The following is a 22,931-nucleotide window of genomic DNA, read 5'->3' as shown; positions in this document are numbered from 1 at the left end:
GCGTTTTAGGAATTGCTTGAGCTTGCCAGCAGTAAAAGCTGGCCCACGATCAGAGAGGAACTTCTTTGGCTTCCCTGCAGCGAAGATGGTAGCGAGGCACGAAATGTATGCGTCACAAGTTTCATTTTTGTGGGGAAACGCCCAGACATACCGCGTAGCGTGGTCGATTGCCAAGTGAATAAACTTCTTCGTGGAGCCGTATCCAGAAAAGCCACCTATAGTGTCCATTGCTACAAGATCGAAGGGCTGTTCTGCAGGTGGTAGCGACTCGAGTGATCCGAATCTGTTGGCTTTAGGCTTCTTGCAGCGCTGACATATGTCACAGTGGCGGACGTAGGACGAAACGTCTGTGATGATTTCCGGCCAATAGTAGTACGGTGACAACAACCCGAGAGTTTTCTTTACTCCGACATGTCCGAACTGGCAGTGTGCTTTCTGCAGAAGGCCCAGTCGGAGCTTGTGAGGCACGTACACTTTACGAATTCCTTTACGTGTCACGATATTGACCTCGTTTTCAGTGGTGTACTTGCAGCGAGGATGGTCATCCTGGTAACCTTGAAGTTCTGGTAATGAAAGGAGTTGAACCACAGGACTCCGAGAAAATGCATCCGCTTCGATGTTTTCGCTGCCTTTTTGATGTCGAATGTTGACGTCATACATAGACAGCTTCAGAGACCATCGAAAAAGACGGCCCTGGGGATATTTATGTTTTTGAGCCATTGTAAGGCAGCGTGATCGGTGACAACAGTGAATGGTCTTCCATGGAGATAGCAGTGCCATTTCTCAACAGCGTCAACTATAGCGAGACATTCAAGCTCTGTGATGGCATAATTTAATTCTTGCGTGAGTAGCTTGCGCGAGTGATAAGCGACAGGGTGTTCTTTACCATCACTATCTCGTTGCTTCAGAACTGCGCCGATGCCGACGTTAGATGCGTCGCAATAAAGAATGCATGGTTTCTCGCACGAAAATATTCGTATTATTGGCTCTTCGGTGAGACGATTTTTCATTTCCTCAAAAGCTTGTTCGCATGAGGAATCCCATTCCCATGGCGTGTCCTTCTTCAACAGTTTTGTAAGTGGGTAAACTATGTCACTGAAATGCGGTATAAACTGGCGGTAAACGTTGGTGGTGCCAAGAAAACGCTGCAGCTCTTTCGGAGATTTTGGTCTTGGGAATCGCAATGCTGCTTCTATATTGCTTCGTTATGGCGATACTGTACCGTTCGACACTCTGTGACCCAGATATTCAATAGAAGCTTGGGCAAAGTGGCACTTTTTCAGTTTCAGTTTTATGTTCTCCGTTTTTAGAGCTTGCAGTAGAGCTTGTAGATGCAGTAGGTGCTCAGAAAATGTGTCGGAGAAGACTACGATATCATCAAAGTAATTAACGACATTTTGCAAGTTAGGTTTTCTGATCACTGATTTTACAGCTCTTTCGAATGTAGCGGGAGCATTTCTCAAACCGAACGGCATAACAAGCCATTCATAATGGCCATTTGGCGTGACGAAAGCTGTTTTTGGGATGTCCTCTGGGTTCATTTTAACGTGCCAATAGCCTGAGGTAACATCCAATGTAGAAAAATATTTCGATTTTCCCAGGTAGTCCTGCACATCATCTATGCGCGGAATAGGTTGGTAGTCGGGCACAGTGACAGCATTAAGCTTTCGATAATCAATGCATAAACGCGTACGCCCTTCGCCTTTTTTCTCCGCAAGAATGACAGGAGCTGCGTATGGTGAAAAAGAGGGACGCACCACGCCTTGCTTCAGCAGTAGGTCCACTTGCCTGACAATTTCCTCTTTGTCTGCCGGGGAGCATCGATATGGTGGCCTGTGAATAGGGACGTTGTTGCTGAGGACAATGCGATGTTGTTCATCCGCAATACATCCGAAGTCCATCTGAGACTTTGAGAAAATGTCCTCGTAACTGTGAAGGACATCTCTCAAAGCAGCTTGTTGTGACGGTGAAAGGTACGTGACGTCAATGGACTGGAGCGGGGTTGTACCAGCACTGAAGACACACTTTTGATTTTCAAAGGGGTTGTGTAGAGCTTCGTCGTCTTGAAGCAAAGTCATGGTATTCAAGTTGAGCGAAAGGTTGAAAAAGGAGGCGTTGTCCAGGCCTAGCAAGAATTCAGTCTTCATGCCTTGGAGAACGTGTGCTTGGACTGCCCGCTTTATCCTCCCTATTTCCAATTGTATGTGTACGCGGCCCAAAGTTTTTGTCGTTGAGGTGACTTGTTGGACACTGATGGATGGATCCTTGAGCAATTGCAGCTTGAGTTCTCTGAACACAGCGTCACTGATACAGGTAATAGTGGCTCCTGTATCTAGAGTTGCGTTCACCAAGTGTCCGTTCACAAGCGCACCAAAACGTATCAGTGCAGCTTTGGGCCGCCCTCTTCGTTTCCCTGGTCGTCAGCTAGAGCAGACACCATTTCACGACGAGGGCACTCATTGTGCCAGTGAAACTGATTTGGCAAACCAGCAGATGCACACCGTCGGCACTCACTGCGCGGGGTGCGCGTCGATCCTGCAGTCCATCGTCGTGTAGGATGATGCTCCCGTTGCACGAGCAGCTGCTTCGACGAGCGTTGGGAAGCATCTCTCTGGACAGAGTCTTCCGCTTGGAGCGCAGCAGCAAGCCACTTGGCCGGGGTGGCGAGCGACATTCCAGCGAGGCGCCTTTCAATCTCCTCAGGTACACCATCGGTCAAGCCTGAAACTATGTGAACGTCCTTCAACTCTGCAAGGCGACCAAGGCGCGTCTTCTCTTCGTAATAGTGCCTGATGCGCTGCTCTCTTTTGAGTCTGCAGTGTATGAATTGGCGGAAGGGGTCGCTGATGGGGGCTGCAAATCGCGCTATCATGCTTGTTTTGATGCCTTCCCACGAATCTTCGGAGTCGAAAATCTCGGTGAGGTACCAGCGGAATGCCTCACCTTCCAGGTACTCGCTGATGCAGTCGATGCGATCTCGTTCGGACCAGGCAGCGTTGCTCGCTTTCGTTTCGAAGAGACGCAACCACTTGTCCACAGGGACGTCGTCTTCAGCTCCAGTGTATTTTGGCAGGCTGATCATTTTCTTTGGTGGGCTCATGATGCTGTTGAGGTAGATCCTGTCGACTTACTGTAACGGACGAGACATAGCGTCAGTCAGAACACCAGTTTAATCTAACTCCTCGTCTTCCTCCTCTTCCTTTCCCCCATTCACCCTTGAACCGTCAAACACACACACACACACACACACACACACATATATATATATATATATTATATATATATATATATATATATATATACATATATACATATATATATATATATATATATATATATATATATATATATATATATATATATATATAGATATATATTATATATATATATACACATCAGTGAAAGAAGAACTCACGTACGAAATGTAGTTTTATTAACGTTTCGGCTGGTGGGCCAGCCTGAGAAGGCTGGCCCACCAGCCGAAACGTTTTAAAACTACATTTCGTACGTGAGTCCTTCTCACTCATCTATCGTACCGGACCCATCGATCTTCATATCCAAAGTACTATATAGATATATAATATATATATATATATATATATATATATATATATATATATATATATATATATATATTATTTTATTTATATATATATATATATATATATATATATATATATATTGTAGCGAAGCTTATTGGAACCCTGAAGTGGGTCGTCCTCTCCGGCCCCTTCTAGTGGGTTGCCCTCTTCGGACAGAGCGCAGCTCGCGCAGAGTCGGCCCCGCCTTGACTGTCGCTGTCGTTCGTCTTCGCCGAGTGTCCGCGGGTAAAAAAAACTCCTTTCTCCCTCTGACCGCATTTTCACCAGGAAAGGTTTGCTGGTGCCATTTGCGACGTGCAAGTCACTCAGGGCGACACCGATATTTTCGTTACGAACCCATCCCCGTACATTGTTACGTTGGTGCGAGGGGAATGTCTCGGCAGAGCGGAAGCCCTCGAAGACGCACAAGTTATGGACGCACCGGGTGACACGCACTGTGCCAGCTCCCGTACGCTCAGTGCTGTTACCACATCCGACTCGTCACCCGCTGACGTGTTTGCTTCCTCCATTGCTGACAACCCTACGTTCCCAGCTTCTGTGCCTGTTGGAAGAATTTCGTTCTTCGTTCGATGTCGCGCAAACTTCTCTCGGCCGCACGTCTGCTGTCACGCATCGCATCGACACTGGCGCCCAACCACCACTGCGGCAACGTCCCTATCGCGTATCTCCTGCAGAGCGTCGTGTAATTAACGAGCAAGTCGAAGACATGCTTCGCCGCGATGTTATTCGACCCTCAAACAGCCCATGGGCGTCTCCTGTCGTTCTCTTTGCGAAGAAGGACGGCTCTGTGCGGTTCTGCGTGGACTACCGACGACTCAATAAGATCACCCGTAAGGACGTTTATCCCCTCCCTCGAATAGACGACGCCATTGACAGCCTGCAAGGAGCAGAATTCTTTTCATCGCTCGATTTGCGCTCAGGGTACTGGCAAGTCCCCATGGCTGATGACGCTCGACCGAAGACAGCGTTTGTCACACCGACGGCTTGTACGAATTCAACGTCATGCCGTTTGGGCTGTGTAATGCGCCGCGACCTTTGAGCGCATGATGGACCCCGTTCTGCGCAACTTGAAATGGCACACGTGCCTGTGCTACCTCGACGACGTCGTCGTTTTCGCCCCGGACTTCTCCACGCATCTTCAACGCCTGCGGCTTGTTTTGACGCGTTTGAGCGACGCTGGGCTACAACTGAACCTAAAGAAGTGCCGATTTGCAGCACGGCAGCTGACAATACTAGGCTACGTCGTATCCAAGGACGGAATTCTTCCCGATCCAGCCAAGCTTCGGGCCGTGACAGAGTTCCCCAAACCTACGTCCGTCAAAAGAACTGCCGCGCAGTTTTCGTAGGACTATGCTCCTACTTTCGGCGCTTCATACGAAACTTCGCGACCATCATATCGCCGCTGACGAAGCTCCTTGGCAGCAACGGGCCCCTCAATACGTGGTCGTCAGAGTACGACGCCGCTTTCGCGAAGCTCCGTCGTTTGTTGACGTCTCCTCCGATACTACGCCACTACGACCCTGCGGCCCCTACAGAGGTACACACGGACGCCAGCGGTGTGGGCCTCGGCGCTGTCCTTGCACAGCGCAAACCTGGGTTTCCGGAATATGTCGTGGCATATGCAAGTCGCACGCTTACTAAAGCCGAGACCAATTACAACGTCACGGAGAAAGAACGCCTGGCAATCATCTGGGCCCTTACGAAGTTCCGACCTTATTCGTATGGTCGCCCATTTGATGTCGTCACCGACCATCATGCGCTGTGCTGGTTGTCGTCATTGAAAGACCCCTCAGGCCGTCTCGCCCGTTGGGCACTTCGCCTGCAAGACTACGACATCCGCGTACTGTACCGCAACGGACGCCAGCATACTGACGCCGACGCCCTGTCGCGCTCTCCCTTGCCTGACGACAGTGCCCACAGCTCAGTGTCTCCCCTTGCCGTTTCTTCCATCGACATTCACACCATAGCTACCGAACAGCGCAAGGATCGCTGGATTGCCTCACTGATAGACTTGCTGACTGATCCGTCGGCAACACCACCCACTCGCGCGTTGCGTCGTCAAGTCCACCATTTCGCCGTTCGCGACGACCTCCTCCACCGACGCAACTACAGCGGCGACGGCCGCCAGTGGCTACTAGTAATACCCCGAAGTCTGCGTTCTGACATATGCGAGTCGTTCCACTCTGATCCGCAGTGTGCGCATTCTGGGGTATCGAAAACTTACCACCGCATCCGCCAACGGCACTTTTGGCGAGGGATGTACCGTTACGTGCAGAAGTTCGTTCGCTCCTGCATCGATTGTCAGCGCCGCAAGACTTCAACGCACCTGTCGCCGACAGGTCTGCAACCTCTACCTTGCCCTGACCGGCCGTTTGGGCGTGTTGGCATCGATTTGTATGGGCCACTTCCTCTGACGTCCGCTGGTAACCGCTGGGCCATCGTCGCTGTAGACCACCTCACGCGATACGCCGAAACTGCCGCCCTCCCAGCGGCTACAGCGCGCGATGTGGCCTCCTTCCTGCTCCACCGATTCATGCTACGTCACGGTCCACTTCAGGAGCTGCTCAGTGATCGAGGCCGTGTCTTCTTGTCAGAAGTCGTCGAAGCCATTCTAAAGGAGTGCAACGTTGTTCACCGCAAAACTACTGCTTACCACCCGCAGACGAATGGCCTCACCGAACGCTTTAACCGTACGCTCGGCGACATGCTCTCCATGTACGTCGCCGCCGATCACACCAATTGGGATGCCATCCTGCCCTTCGTCACCTACGCCTACAATACCGCCGCTCAGAGCACCACTGGTTTTTCTCCCTTTTTCTTATTGTATGGCAGGCACCCCTCGCACACAATCGACACAATCCTTCCATACAAGCCGGATCGGTCTGAGTGTGCGCCGATTTCTGCTACCGCCCGACTTGCTGAAGAGTGTCGAGAACTTGCCAAGACCTTCACTACGCATGACCAAGAGCGGCAGAGGAGCATTAGCGGTGACAGAATCACTTCTGAGCCGACGTTCCCTGGAGCGCTCGTATGTCTCGATCCCTACCACTGCACCTGGCCTCTCTTCAAAACTACTGCCCAAATACGAAGGCCCCTACCGTGTCGTTGAACGCACATCCCTTGTAAACTACCTGATCGAACCCATCGATCCATCCTCCGACATGCGCCGTCGAGGGCGCGACATTGTAAACGTGGAGCGCCTCAAGGCGTACCATGACCGCTCATTGTGACAAGTTGTTAGGTCGCCAGGCGGCTCCCTTTTCGCACCCGGAGTTGTAGCGAAGCTTATTGGAACCTGGTGTCGTCCTCTCCGGCCCCTTCTAGTGGGTTGCCCTCTTCGGACAGAGCGCAGCTCGCGCAGAGTCGGCCCAGCCTTGACTGTCGCTGTCGTTCATCTTCGCCGAGTGCCCGCCAATAACATCTTATAATATATAATTATATATAATATATATATATATATATATATATATATATTATAAGAGGTTTATTAGCGGCGACGATACTCGACGATACAGCGACAGTCAAGGCGGGGCCGACTCTCAGCGCGAGCTGCGTTCTTCGAGCCGAAGAGGGCGACCCACTAGAAGGTGTTCGAGAGGACGACCCATTACAAGTTCGAACGCTTCGCTACAATTACCCCCGGGTAGGAAAAGGGAGCCACCTGGCGACCTAGCAACTAGTCACTGAGGGGGTCGTGGTAGGGCTTCAGGCGCTCCACGTTGACAATGTCGCGCCCTCGACGGCGCATGTCCGAAGACGGTTCTATGGGTTCGATGAGGTAGTTGACCGGGGATGTGCATTCGACGACACGGTAGGGGCCTTCGTATTTGGGCAGTAGTTTGGAAGAGAGGCCAGTTGCAGTGGTAGGGACAGAGAGCCAAACGAGCGCTCCAGGGAGGAACGTGGGCGCAGAAGTGGTGTTGTCACCGCGAATGCTCTTCTGCCGCTCTTGGTTACGTAGTGAAGGTCTTGGAGAGCTCACGACACTCCTCAGCAAGTCTGGCTGTGGCAGAAATAGGCGCACATTCAGAGCGATCCGGCTTGTATGGAAGTATCGTGTCCATGGTGTGCGACGGGTGCCTTCCGTACAGTAAGAAGAAGGGTGAAAAACCAGTAGTGCTCTGAGGGGCGGTGTTATAGGCGTAGGTGACGAAGGGCAGAATGGCATCCCAATTGGTGTGATCGGCGGCGACGTACATCGAGAGCATGTCGCCGAGCGTGCGGTTAAAGCGTTCGGTTAGGCCATTCGTCTGCGGGTGGTAAGCAGTAGTTTTGCGGTGAACAGCATGGCACTCTTTGAGAATGGCTTCCACGACTTCCGACAAGAAGACACGGCCTCGATCGCTGAGAAGCTCTTGGGGTGGTCCGTGACGCAGTATGAATCGGTGTAGTAGGAAGGAGGCAACATCGCGCGCTGTAGCCGCTGGGAGGGCGGCGGTTTCGGCGTATCGCGTTAGATGGTCAACAGCGACGATGGCCCAGCGGTTACCAGCCGAAGTCAGAGGAAGTGGTCCGTACAAATCGATGCCCACGCGCCCAAACGGACGGTTAGGGCGGTAATGGTTGTAGACCTGGTGGCGACACGTGCGTTGCAGGTTTTCGGCGTTGGCAATCGAGGCAGGAGCGAACGAACTTCTGCACGTAGCGGTACATCCCTCGCCAGAAGTATCGTTGTCGAATGCGGTGGTAAGTTTTGGATACCCCAGAGTGCGCGCATTGCGGGTCAGAGTGGAAGGCCTCGCATATTTCAGAACGCAGACTGCGGGGTATCACTAGTAGCCACTGGCGGCCGTCGGCGTCGTAATTGCGTCGGTGCAGTAGGTCGTCGCGAACGGCGAAATGGTGGGCTTGACGACGCAACGCGCGAGTGGATGGTGTTGCGGACGGATCAGTGAGCAAGTCGATCAGCGAGGTGATCCATTTATCCTTGCGCTGTTCGGTAGCGATGGTGTGAACGTCGATTGAAGCAACAGCTATGTGAGATACTGAGCAAGGGGCATTGTCGTCAGGCAAGGGAGAGCGCGAGAGGGCGTCGGCGTCAGCATGCTGGCGTCCGTTGCGGTACAGCACTCGGATGTCGTAGTCTTGCAGGCGAAGTGCCCAGCGGGCGAGACGGCCTGAGGGATCCTTCAGTGACGACAGCCAGCATAGTGCATGATGGTCGGTGACGACATCAAATGGGTGGCCATACAAATAAGGTCGAAACTTTGTAAGGGCCCAGATGATCGCCAGGCACTCTTTTTCCGTGACCGTGTAATTGGTCTCGGCTCTGGTAAGCGTACGGCTTGCGTATGCCACGACATATTCGGGGAACCCTGGTTTGCGCTGCGCAAGGACAGCGCCGAGGCCTACACCGCTGGCATCCGTGTGTACCTCCGTTGGGGCCGTAGGATCGTAGTGGCGTAGTATGGGAGGAGACGTCAACAAACGACGGAGCTTTGCGAACGCGTCGTCACACTCGGACGACCACGACTTTAGGGGTCCGTTACCTCCAAGGAGCTTCGTCAGCGGTGATATGATGGTGGCAAAGTTTCGTATGAAGCGTCGAAAGTACGAACACAGTCCTACGAAACTGCGCAGTTCTTTGACGGACGTAGGTTTGGGAAATTCGGCCACGGCCCGAAGCTTGGTCGGATCGGGAAGGATTCCGTCCTTGGACACGACGTAGCCGAGGATTGTCAGCTGCCGTGCTGCAAATCGGCACTTCTTCAGATTCAGTTGGAGGCCGGCGTTGCGCAAACGCGTCAAAACATGCCGCAGACGTTGGAGATGCGTGGAGAAGTCCGGAGCGAAAACCACGACGTCGTCAAGGTAACACAAGCACGTGTGCCATTTCAAGTTGCGCAGAACGGTGTCCATCATGCGCTCGAAGGTCGCGGGCGCATTACACAGACCAAACGGCATGACGTTGAACTCGTACAAGCCGTCGGGCGTGACAAAGGCTGTCTTCGGTCGAGCGTCATCCGCCATGGGCACTTGCCAGTACCCCGAGCGCAGATCAAGAGATGAAAAGAATTCGGCTCCTTGCAGGCTGTCAATCGCGTCGTCGATTCGCGGCAGCGGATAAACATCCTTGCGAGTGATCTTGTTGAGCCGTCGGTAGTCCACACAGAACCGCACGGAACCGTCCTTCTTCGCAACGAGAACAACGGGAGACGCCCATGGGCTGTCCGAGGGCCGAATAACGTCGCGTCGAAGCATATCGTCGACTTGCTCATTAATGACCCGACGTTCTGCGGGAGACACGCGATATGGACGTTGCCGCAGTGGTGGTTGGGCGCCAGTGTCGATGCGATGCGTAACAACGGAAGTGCGGCCAAGAGAAGTTTGCCCGATATCGAAAGAAGAACGAAATTCTTCCAGCAGGCACAGAAGTTGGGAACGCTGGACCGATGTGAGGTTGTCAGCAATGGAGGACCTAAACACATCAGCAGGTGACGAATCGGACGTGGAAACAGCACTGAGCGTACGGGAACTGGGACAGTGCGTGTCGTCGGGTGCGTCCATAACTTGTGCGTCTTCGAGGGGTTCCACTCTGCCGAGACATTCCCCTCGCACCAACGTAACAATGAACGGGGATGGGTTGGTCACAAAAACATCCGTGTCGCCCTGGGTGATTTCCACGGTCGCAAATGGCACCAGCAAGCCTTTCCTAGTGAAAACGCGGTCACATGGAGAAAGGAGTGCAACGGCGTCGCAGAGACCGGTGCAATAGACTGACACAGCCGTTGACGAATTTGCAGGAACTGTGATGTCGTCTTTGACGAATACCTTGGTCGCAGCCGATGAACTGTCTGCCGGCGTCAAATCTGAGAATGGTGAGAGCTCTATTTCGGCTGGTGCGCAATGAATGACGGCGTCGTGGCGGGCGAGAAAATCCCATCCCAGGATGACGTCGTGAGAGCATGAAGAAATTATAATGAATTCGACGGCGTACAGAGCGTCCTGAATGATGACGCGGGCGGTGCATACCGCCGTCGGGTGAATACTTTGGGCGCTGGCTGTACGGAGGGAGAGCCCGGAAAGTGGCGTCGTCACTTTTCGTAGCAGGCGGCTTAGTTTAGCGTCCATAACGGATACGGCGGCTCCAGTATCGATAAGGGCAGAGGCGCGAACACCGTCCACAAAAACGTCTATCACGTTCGATGGGCTTCGCTGAGGGCTTTCGCAGTTCGATAGCGTCGCAGCCCTTGCCTCGTGGACTGCGACGACTAGTTTTCCTGATCGCGTGGGACCGGACGTGGCCGCATCGGTGACAGCGAGCGGCGTCGTGGTGACTGTGAACGGCGGGTAGATGCAGCTGGGCGAGACGTCGGCGACGGAGGCGTAGGTGGGTCGTAATATGGGCGGTTCGACTGGCTGGTGGCAGGCGACACGTCTCTAGGCGGCTGCACGCGATTGCAATAGCGCGCCACGTGGCCGGCGTAACCACATGCGAAGCATATGGGGCGATTGTCAGGTGTGCGCCATCGGTTCGCTGGGGCAGGGCCCGCCCATGGTGCAGGACGGGATTGACGGGGCGGCAACTGATAGGACTGCATGGTGGGCTGCAGTCGTGGCCTGTGCGTGACGTCGGCGTAGGTTACCGGTACATCCGCTTCGAAAGAGTGAGGTCGAGCGGAGGCTTCGGCGTAAATGTGTGGGGCAGCCGTAGCGATTGGGGGGGCGTTCTTGCGACAACTTGGGCGTAGCTCAAAGGTGCAGGAGCCGGATGGTGCTGGTGGTACTCGGGCATGACCTCCGCGATTTCCTGCTCGATTGCTCGACGGAGGGGAGGCAGAAGGGTGGGCGACGGCTGTTGAGCGTACCGAGGGCGAGCAAAGTCCAGCAGAGAGAACTGGCGCGCGATTTCCTCGCGCACGAATGTCTTCATCTCTGCGAGCAACGCGGAGTGGTCGGGTACGGTCGACAAGCCAGCGAGCTCGGCGTCGCGTGATGGAGAGCGACGGGTCATCGATCGCTGCCGGCGCAGCTCCTCATAGCTTTGGCAGAGCGTTATGACCTCTGCCACTGTGCTGGGGTTCTTGGCGAGCAGCATGGTGAAGGCGTCGTCGTCGATGCCTTTCATGATGTGCCTGATCTTGTCACACTCGGACATGGTGGCGTCGGCTTTCTTACAGAAATCGAGGACGTCTTCAATGTAACTGGTGAAGGATTCGCCGGCCTGCTGAGCGCGTTCACGTAAGCGCTGTTCGGCCTGCAGCTTACGAACGGCAGGGCGGCCAAACACGTTGATAATGGCGGTCTTGAAGTCGGACCACGTCGTAAAATCGGATGCGTGGTTGTTGTACCACAGGCCCGCCACACCCGCGACGTAGAAAACCAGGTTAGTCAATTTTCCTGCCTCGTCCCATTTATTGGGGACACTCACGCGCTCGTAAATCGCGAGCCAGTCCTCCACGTCGGTACCATCGGCGCCAGTGAAGACGGGAGGGTCGCGAATACGAGGGACACCAGGACATGAGGTCGGTGCGGGCGGGGGCGTTTGCTGGGAGGCGTCTTGAGGCATGGTAGGCGGCAGGGTACGGGATCGAAGAGCCAGGGGCATCGAATGAGGGCCGAGGTTGTTGTGAAGGCCCAGCACTCCACCAAATTATAAAGAGGTTTATTAGCGGCGACGATATTCGACGATACAGCGACAGTCAAGGCGGGGCCGACTCTCAGCGCGAGCTGCGTTCTCTTCGAGCCGAAGAGGGCGACCCACTAGAAGGTGTCGAGAGGGCGCCCATTACGAAGTTCGAACGCTTCGCTACAATATTATACTTCCAGCAAGGAAGTCACGTTGGCCCCGGTAGAATAAGGAACAAGAGAGAGTACGATGCACGTTGGTTTTTGCGGTATGTTTACTGACGTTTCGGCTGGTGGACCAGCCGAGTTGAGAGGTGGCACTTTAAGAAAACTTCATTTATTACGTCGACGTTTCGGTCAGAGCCTGACCTTTCTCATGATAAATGAAGTTTTCTTGAAGTGCCACCTCTCATACTTATACTTATATGGCAGCCAAAGGCAACCACTCCTATATATGTATATAATATAATATATATATAGATAGATATAGTGTGTGGTGTGTAGTGTGTGTGGGTGGACGTAGTAACGGAGGCCAGCCCCCCACTCGCGAACAAGTTGGTACGCCACTGCATACTGGGCGGAAGGTGCGCCATGGTGGTGAGTAGAAGGCGTTCGGAGCACATGGAGATATTGCGGTCAGGTGAGCAGGTGAAGGGTCAGGCAGCGCCGAAAGGAAGTGGACCGGGGGCGCGGCGGCAACTTGGGCATAGGTTGGTATGGGCCGAGAAGCAGGTAGCTGTACGTGCGCAGGGGAGGTCATGGATGTGAGCTCCTCCCGGATGATGTCGCGCAAGGCCGGTCCAGAAGAGTGTGTAGAACATGGTGACGGAGGTGAGAAGCCCATCGACTGTAGTTTTTCCCGTATTATGTCCCTTATGAGGTCACGGAGATGTTTATGAGACGTAGAGTGGTGTTCACCAATGTCTGGTTGTAGACGAACCGAGTCAAGGGCATCGAGGCGCTGATAAGTCGTGACGACGTCAGCGATGGATGTTGGGTTCTGTGCAGCGAGGGCAATTAAGGCAACAGCCCCTATGCCCTTCAAAGTGTGGTGTACTTTGTCCGATTCGGGCATGGACGAATTGACACGCCGGCATAGCGCAAGAACATCCTCGATGTACGACGTGTACGACTCGCCGGGATGTTGTTGGCGAGTATCGAGGGTCCTCTTCGCGACGGCTGACCGAACGGCCGGTGTGCCAAAAAAATGCCCCCACCTCCCCGAAGGGAATCGTGAGGAAATGCGAATGCATTTCTTGCGCCGAGAGTGCATGGCGTAGTAATTTTAATGGCGTAAATTAATGACGAGACGAGGATTTGTACAGTTACCATTTATTTACACATTCATCAGCACCTGTTTGTGTTGTCATTGTAACTGACGGCCATAATCTCAGCCTTGTGGTCGCCGTTGGCGTTTCACAGCGGCGTCTCGACGAGCACACATTTCCGGCAGTTTTGAGGGCGCCAGCAGCGAACGGTCGAGAGTGACGCGCGAGCGGACGGGAGAGTGGGGCGCAGGGAGGAGAGAGCGGACGGCGAGAGAAGGGTGGCGAAGCACTGCACCTACCTCTCCTACACTCGCACACATGCTCCGGTTGCTAATGCGAGGACAAGCGCGCGCGCCGCAGCTGTTGCTATGGGAGAGGGAGTGAGAGCGGAGAGGTAACACCTGCCGGCGCGCGGACAACGCCGGATGCCTTACATAGCCCGACTAAGAATGCATTCGCATTAAAACATGGCGGAGCTGCCGCTGGAAGGTCGCCCAGTTGGGTAAGTCAACGACGTGGTTGAAGTACCACGTCTGCGCGACGCCGGTTAGGTAGAAGGGACGTAGCGCAGTTTGGCGGCCTCGTCCCACCGATTACCGGCACTCACGCGGTCGTAGTCATCGAGCCAGTCTTCGACGTCTTCTCTCATTCATCACTCTTTCGCTCCCCTGTCCCCCCTCCCCAGTGTAGAGTAGCAGGCCAGAGCAAACTATAGCTCAGGCCGACCTCTCTGCCTTTCTATAAATAAATTCTCTCTCTCTCTCTCTCTCGACGCCTTCTCCCCGAAGACCAGCGAAGATCGGGAGTCATGGTGGTGGCCTTGTATGATAACAGGAGGCAAGGCATGCGGCGGAGGGGTAGAGACGGCATAAGCGCCGGCAGGCTCGTTCTGCAACATGCTGCCGGACAGTGGGGGCAAGCGGCGGCCTGAACGAAGCTCCAGGGAGTAGAGCGGGCTGGGAGAGCACCGAGGACCGAAAATCCACCTCCACCACGTATGACGTCTTGGTTGAAGCGACGTTTATTAGACTCAAGGCCTCGGAAGAGAATGGGCCGAGCGCGCACACACCCGATGATGATGACAATGACACACGGTGACGATGAGGACAGAGAGACAAACGGATGATGATGATTATGATAATGCACAAATGAGAAAGAAGCACAAAACTAGTGCCCACAATATATATATATATATATATATATATATATATATATATATATATATATATATATATATATATATATGTATATATTAATATATGCGTAGATTATGAAGCGTCTGTCTTCGGTTCCTGAGGAAAAAGTAGCAGCGCAAACACAGACGCCTCACAAGAAAAAAGACCCACAAGCGAGAAGTACGTTCTAGGGCCACTATCAGTGAGTCTGGTTGTTGGCAGCACAACGCGTTAGCCTGTTTTTGCAGAACAAATTGAAGTCACTAGCGTACAACGACCCTTTTCGAACAAAAAATTCGGCTTATGTGCAACCACGCGATATGGTTTTTTCTGTTGATATGGCAGGTTTGTTCTATTCTGTACGGCGCCATCTTCTTTGTATGCGGTGCATACATGCATCCAGAGCAATGGTGGTATATCATTCCAAAATGTCAATGAGTACTTTTCTGAGTGTTTTCGAGTGTTCTCTTAATGTTACTTTTATTGTTTTCAATGGCCAGCCATATCTGCGCGCAATGGCATGTGTGTCTTGCTCCTCACCTCCCAGGCAGCACGCCGGCATTGGAGCAATCTCGGAACAATGTTGGTAAACATTGGCAGAAATATTGGTCCTGCGTTGGCTTTTGGGGGTTTGCTACACCTAAATGTGCATTGGTCCAATATTGGATGCCAATGATTTTCCAATAATGGCAAGGATGGCTGTAGCCAACATTGTCCGTCCAACATATCGCCAATAATGGCAAGGATGGCTGTAGCCAACATTGTCCGTCGTACGTATCGCCAACATTGTATAAATATTGGCAGCTCCAATATTTTTTGCCAGCCTTTATCGTTGGCTGCACCATCGTTCTCTCATTTCCAGCGTTTAACGCTGGCTCTTCCCAGCCTTTTCGTTAGCTATGTCAATATCTTTACGACATTTTCCACTGAATGTGTAGTTTACCGTGAGGTAGATTTTTGTGCACGTAAATAAATGCATGTTGCCCACGCTTTTGCTTTTAGGCAAGCAGCAGGGATAATCAGCGTACAAAAGTTGAGAGTACACACAAGTTTATTCTGCATGTATACATATGGCAAAGATACTGCAAGTTTTGAAAATAATTTCGCATTTCGCGCTTTGTTCTGCTGACCGCTTGCCGGCAGATAACAGCTGCACAGAACCTACACTAATTACCTTGAATAACGCCCTTATATTAGAAATCGGGGAAACGAGACCACTCACAAACACACACAGCCTCCCTAGGTGTTAGCGCTTATTTGATTTGTCAGTTCACCGAAGGTTCAAAAGGAAGTCAGTGAAAAGCGAAGCGTGATACAAAATGAAATAAATGAACATCTACAAGTGAACAGACATTCGATACAGCCGAGATCCATAACCACCTTGAACTACCAGAAAGTTCATCGCCTATTATTAATTAAAAGGTGACTGCGGCAAGAGCTTGAAAGTCTGCGACAACTTCACAACTAATAAAAATTTGTGTGTTACAAATCCATCATTGCTTTGCGCGAATGGAGCGGCGAAGGGCAAATGAAAAACGGGTGTTAAGCTGACGCACTACAAAGCGAGAAAAGAACAAAATAGCTCACGCAAGTGCTGACAACATCGCTAAGGGCGAGAACTTAACGAACCTACTTCGAAGCGCGCAATAAAGCCCACCACATCGGTATTCACAAACTAACAAATTTTAAAAAATTAGGCGGTAATGTAGACATTAATAACCGCAGCACACATTTCACTTACGAAAAACACGGAAAGTAACATGCGACGACGGAAAAAAACGACTTACTGAACGCGATACGAACACAAAAATCCGGCGGAAAGTTTGCGAGTTGTCAGAACACATCGGCGCTCATCTGCGGATCGCTCTTCGAAAGTCAAAACAGTCAGGTCCGATGAAGAACAGGGCAGCTGCCTTCTCACTGTGGCATCGCCGTCGAATCTCGGTATCCGTAGAATCGTGGCATCCTGTCTCAAATGTAAACATTTCGACAGAAGTCTGTCTGGCTGGGTAGAAGAATTAAGAAGTTGAAATACCTCCAGCCACAAGTTCTTGGAGGAAACCCGACGTTTCGAGACCGGCTTGGTCTCTTCTTCAGGGTCCCTCGGAACCGGTCCCTCGGAACAATGCCTCCGATCTACGTGCACGGCCTCCGGAATGTGAGGGAAAAAGAAAGGCGGAGCCAAAAACAAGCTGCGACGAAGCCCCCCTGATCAGCACAGTCACCCCTGAAGAAGAGACCAAGCCGGTCTCGAAACGTCGGGTTTCCTCCAAGAACTTGTGGCTGGAGGTATTTCAACTTCTTAATTCTTCATCCTGTCTCGGTATCCGACTCCGTTTTTTCCCGATGACTCTCGACTGAATACTGAGGGGCGGGCGCCCGCCGATGCCGGGAGCCCGAACGAGGGATAGTAACCACCACTGCAGACAGGAAAAGAATAGCCGCCTGGCAGAAGGGGCCGAAGCGCGTACGCATCTTCCGAGGTGCCGTCGTCTCCCGGCATTTCCCTCACCCCCCCCCCCTCTCGTTTTCAAAGACATTGAAAGCGAGGAGCCCCGTTTTAAACCGTCGTGGGCGGAGCAGCCGTCAAGTGACAAGTGTTTTAGGACGAGCGAATACCGCGCTGCCCCACTGCCGCGAGGAGAGGACGTGAAATTACTGAGCAAAACATGGCGCCGCGCTGCTTCTCCGGCCTCCCGATCACCGAGAACATTTATTCAAAGTGAACACGTCTGGTTGTGTGAAGCGTTGAAAGTGCAAACTCATCGATCATTTAAAGATTACGCGGGCGATCCGTAGTCTTCGACAGCACGTCGCTGTAGCGCGTACACAAAGAAGTTATAATCCTGTAATCCAACCAGTCGTGTAGCAAACACGAAAATACGTGTCGTGGTTGAAGTCACATGAAATGTTTTGACTGTTTGCCGCTAATAAAGCCGTGAGAATAATTTCGGTGCGTGTGCGGTGCGCAGAAGGCGCACCAGCGCAGAGGCCCATTGCGAAGCAGACGACTTCTATTCTACTCCATTAACTCATCAACGCTATATACAGCTTCAATCAATGTAAAAGCAGGGTTTTTTTGGTTGTTTTTATACAGTTGCGATGTATACGCTGGCTGTATCACACAATTAACGTTTAATTTGAACAAGCATTGCAAAGTGAGATTTTGTTTTGTGTTTCCTTTCTCATAGATGTATTTCCAACAGCGCGCAAAACTCAGTTGAGAACTTGGTACTTATTTACATTGCTCAACATCTGTAAAACGAATTTTGTCCAACTATTTAGCATATATTTTGTGCCACACTAAATGCCAACTTAAAAATCAAGACCCTGTGTGCGCCATTGTTCCCTTTCTTATAGATTGGAATTTGCAGTTTTGTTTGTTGGCTGACAACGATGGACTGTTTTTGCCATCTTTATACAGTAAAAGCTCGTTAATTCCACACTTATTAATTCGGAAAGTCGGATAATTAGGACGCGTTCTCTGGTCCCTGCAAGCATGTTTATTGTTTAACGGCATCACACTCTCGTTAATTCGGCCATATCTGTCCGCAACCCGGTTAATTCGGACGAACCTTTTGGTAGGGTGGGGGGCGCTGCGACGAACCTTTGCCCCCCTCCCTAATGGGGAACCCTGCGCACGCCTATGGTGATAAGTAACCAGAAATCTTTGAGGTGCGCTGGATGCCGGACAAAGTGATTTTCATAATAGCGTGCATGCAGGTGGTGGCTCGATTCGGGCTAACCTTCACTCAGTGATGGTAAAAGGGGAAAAAACATTCTTGCCAATATATCATGCATATGTTTGCCAGTGTTTAAGACATTGGAGCGACAACGTGTAAGTCTGGACAATATGTCCGGCGCGTAGCATTGGCCGTCCAATATTGTTTAACCAGTCAGACTGACTGGACATATATCTGATCTACTGCCATTACTTAACCAATATTGTTTTACCAACGGATAAGCTGGCCCAATATTGCCAAATTCATGTAGTATTAACCATAACAAGAAGTACGTTCCTTGGTCAAAAGGGGTAGTGTACAAGATACCTCTGTCTTGTGGTCTGTCTTACATAGGGCAGACAGGTAGATGCCTGAATATCCGACTGCAGGAACACAACAACAAAGTGAGGAGAGGGAGAGAGGGCTTTCTAGGTGTGCATTGCGCACAATGCGGCTGTATTCCGTTCTTTGAAAAGACGGCTATATTAGCAAGGCATCCCAACGAGAATACAAGACTCATCATAGAGGCCGCAGCAATCGCTGAAGGTGGCTCTGTTAGTAAGCCTTCAAAAGCTTTGACTGATAAAGAACTTGCTTTCCTGCACCCACACATGCGCTAGGTTTCTTTTTGACAGGCTGTTCCCGTTTTCGTGTTGTAGAGTGCTTGATCATGTTGGCTTCGTGTTTCGGAGGGGGTGTCGATCATTTATCATATGCGGTTTTTATCGCATGTCGTTTTTTCATAAATTGCTTGTTCGCAAAAAAATTTTAGCTGGAAATCAGCGCTCGTCTTCGTTGCTCTCTGTCTCGTGTCTTACTTTGCGCTGTGATCACAATTTAAAAAAATGGAATACCAACTAGCCCGTACCCAGACCTTGCTCCAAATATTGCCATCCATACGGCCTGGTTCTGCCAATATCGTATGTACATCGGCAACCATGGGCCGTTGTTGCCAACGTCAAAGAATGGCACGACCAATATTGTATGTTGGCTGGCAAATATGGACCATTATTGGCATCCTTGTAGGCTGGCTTGCCAACATTGTTTTTATAGTGGTTTGTATGGGCCATCATTGGGCCATCGCTTGCCAACGTGTAAACAATATTGGGCCAATGTGCTGTGCTGCCTAGGCTGGCCGATATTTTTTTATCAAGTGTGGATTGTACTTTAAGCGATGTTTTTAGGTTTTAAATGTTTTTAGGTATGTAAATGACTTTTTGCTTTTTATTATCTCTAGACTCTTCCTACCAGAATTTAGTCACTAGGATTTAGGATGATTTTAATCAACTCGGACAGGATCTTGTTTTTACTTTTGAGCTTCCTCGGGAAGCCATGTTGCAGTTTTTAGAACTTAAGCTTCAATTCTGTGAACGATATGTGTGTATCAGCCACGAGCTAAAAAGGATCTTTTGTCTCTTAAGTCAGTACACTTAAAAATTGTAAAGAGTGGAATTGGGATTTATGCCATGGATTCGGCTCTTAAAATATCGTGCTCTCACAAGACGCAAGAAAGCTTCACTAATCAGATAAGCCGAATTGTGGCAGCAGGTTTCCCCTGGTCGCTTCTAACTGCGGTTGCTGAGTCTCTGATTCAGAAAAGGAAAACCATTCTGAGGGCGGCTGCCGTACGTGAAAAGTTGAGGCCAGTGGTGGTCCCTTAGCTGCATAGGGTCACCCATCAGCTTAAAAAAAAGTTGCTGGTAGATATGGTGTCCCTGTGGCGTTGTCTGTGCCGAACAAACTACCGAAGCTGTGCTCCCGCACCTGCACTGCGAGCAGAGGAGGATGCCACGTCCGACACGGTGTTTCCTACGTACCATGTGCCGTCCCTCTCTCATTTGGTAAGACCTACGTCGGTCAAACGGGGAGATGTGTCAACGAGTGGCTCAGGAGGTTAACAAGAAGGCACTGACTACGGTGACGGGGCCCGTCAGCGCACTACCGTAGTAAACGTGGTGGGGCCCGTCACCGTAGTGCAAATTGTAATAGTGACGGGGCCCGTGATAACAGCGACGTACTTTTAGTGACGGGCCCCGTCATCGTAAAGCAGTGACTACGGTGACAGGGCCCGTCAGCGCAGTACCGTCGTAAAAATGACGGGGGCCCCTTTACCGTAGATTTTGGTCGTTTCAGACGCCCTTGTCGTCTTGTGTTCGTGGCGTGGTTGGTTGGCGCGCTCTCCATGGAGTGTTAGGGCTGCAGGTCGTCAGTTCGATTCCTCCCGGGTTTTTTTTTGTCAGGTTATGCGTCAACGTCAACGTTACTGCTCTGACGGAGTCGTAACTTTTTCGTTCATGTCTGCGGCGGTTAGACAGCCCTAGCATTCGGATGATGCGTTGTTGTGCATGCGACCTCGGTTCTAATCGCGCTGAATAAGAAAATTTTTTCATTTTTTTCTTTCTTTTTTTTCAGTATTGTTTCACAGTACCGTCCCTAGCTTCCGGTTAGTCAACAATAGTTACTCATTCGCGGTAGCACGGCTCAGCGTGGGAGAGCGGAGCCCGTGAATCAGCATGTCGCTGCGCCGCTGACGCTGCATATCACCATGTCGCTGCGTCGCTGCTCCCTTCCCTACCCCCCCCCCCCCCCCGTGCACCGCCGACCGAAACAGCCACCTGCGCCTGAAGTCTTCCTGGATTTTTTCTAGAATTGCTTTCCATGGTCGAAAGACATCTCGGAGGGAACATTGCTGATTTGACTGGCTGTCCTCGTTGCTCGCCAATGGCGTCCCTGTAACTGGCTGCGCAGCGCATGACCGTCAGCGGTGCAGCGACATGCTGATTAACAGGCTCCGCTCTCCCACGCTGAGCCGGGTTACCACGAATGAGTAACTATTGTTGACTAGCCGGAAGCTCAGGACGGTATTGTGAAACAGTACTGAAAAAGGAAAAAAAATGGAAAAATTTTCTTATTCAGCGCGATTAGAACCGAGGTCGCATAAGAACACGCATCATCCGAACACTAGGGCTGTCTAGAGTTACTGCATATGCTACCTTTAGGTAGCAGAGTTGCGCATAGGTCTGGCTAGCAACCACAGCTCTGCGGTGAAATCGCACTCCGTTTTGGTAGGCGACATACCTACCGTGTCGCCGATTAACATGTATGGTGTGTCGAATACCGGCGATAAACATTGGCTATCGATGACTAGTGTTAATTCAGTTCGCTGCAGCGACGGCGTCGAAAAATAGAAAAATTGGCCCGAGCGTCAGCTTCTCCGCAATGCATGGTTGCTAGCGGCGTTTTGAAGACAGATGCGCAACTCTGCTACCTAAAGGTAGCATATACAGTAACTCTAGGGCTGTCTAACCGCCGCAGACATGAACGAAAAAGTTACGACTCCGTCAGAGCAGTAACGTTGACGTTGACGCATAACCTGACCAAAAAAAAAACCGGGAGGAATCGAACTGACGACCTGCAGCCATAACACTCCATGGAGAGCGCGCCAACCAACTACGCCACGAACTCCACACGACGAGGGCGTCCAAAACGACTAAAAAAATTCACAGCATATCCACGGGTGAATGATGAAGAGCTTGGGCGAAGCTCCTGAAGCAATCATGGTTACACCGTGAAATCTTCAGTGGTTTCGCCCAGCAGTAATCAAAGCGACAGCCCAGTACATTATCAAAGACGCGACAAACACTGTATATATTTATACAAGAAATTTTATTAATCGTAAGTGGTAGCTAGACGTGGCTTCCGTTCCCCCTTCATTATAACGGCTTTATGGTCGGTGAAGTGATGGATCGGTGATGGGTAGTAGTGGGATGTTTGCAAAGGTGGTTACGCCGGGAAACGGAGACGTGACAAGGTTAGACCAGTGTTGCCAATAACACGTTACAAGTAACGGCGTTACTGGTAACGTGTTACGTTTTTCGGTAACTTAGTAACGTACTCGTTACAATTTAGAAACTGTAACGGGTAACGTACTTACGTTAACATTTTTCGGTAACGTGTGGTGTCACTTTGCTCGTTACCTGGGGGTGCCGTTTTCTCAGAGCTCACCCCGACAAATTCTTTTGTCCCAGCGTCGGACTGCTGTCGGCTTGTCAGGCATTGACCAAGAAAGCGCGTGCGGAATCGCTTTTTTTTTGTGGAAATTTTGGGGACCAATTTCTTAAGACGCGCCGACTCCCTGTTTGGAGGTTTGGGCCATCGCCACACAAAGTTTGATGAAAGCAGCATAATTCGCCATGAGAAACTGTACGGACATGCTTCTCGTGGAAGTGGATGTAGCAGATGGATTGCTGGCACCTGCGCCTTTTCGTGCCCAAAAGACAGGCCGTCCGAAGAGAAAGCGCAAGGGCTGGTTTACTCCATACCACGCGCTGATCGTGAAATGTTTTTACGTGGGGAAACGAACTCCCCCGAGAGGCTGCGACAACATAAAATCACACCATCTCCCGCTAAAGGGGACCATGAGGCGATGCGAAGCAGTGTTTCGGCATGTAGAGCCCGCGTTTCAGAGCTGGAGTGGTGAGGGGGAAAGGGGAAGTGGAGAGGGGGAACGGAGAGGGGGAGGGGAAGTGAAAGGAGAGAGGTGTCGTGGGAGGGGGGAGAGAAGGGGAAGGGGAGAAGAGAGGGGAGAGGGGAAGT

This window comes from Rhipicephalus sanguineus, unplaced genomic scaffold, assembly GCF_013339695.2.
Source record: "Rhipicephalus sanguineus isolate Rsan-2018 unplaced genomic scaffold, BIME_Rsan_1.4 Seq1073, whole genome shotgun sequence".
Lineage (NCBI taxonomy): Eukaryota > Metazoa > Arthropoda > Arachnida > Ixodida > Ixodidae > Rhipicephalus > Rhipicephalus sanguineus.
The sequence above is the reverse complement of the archived record's forward strand: the minus strand, read 5'-3'. Positions refer to the sequence as shown.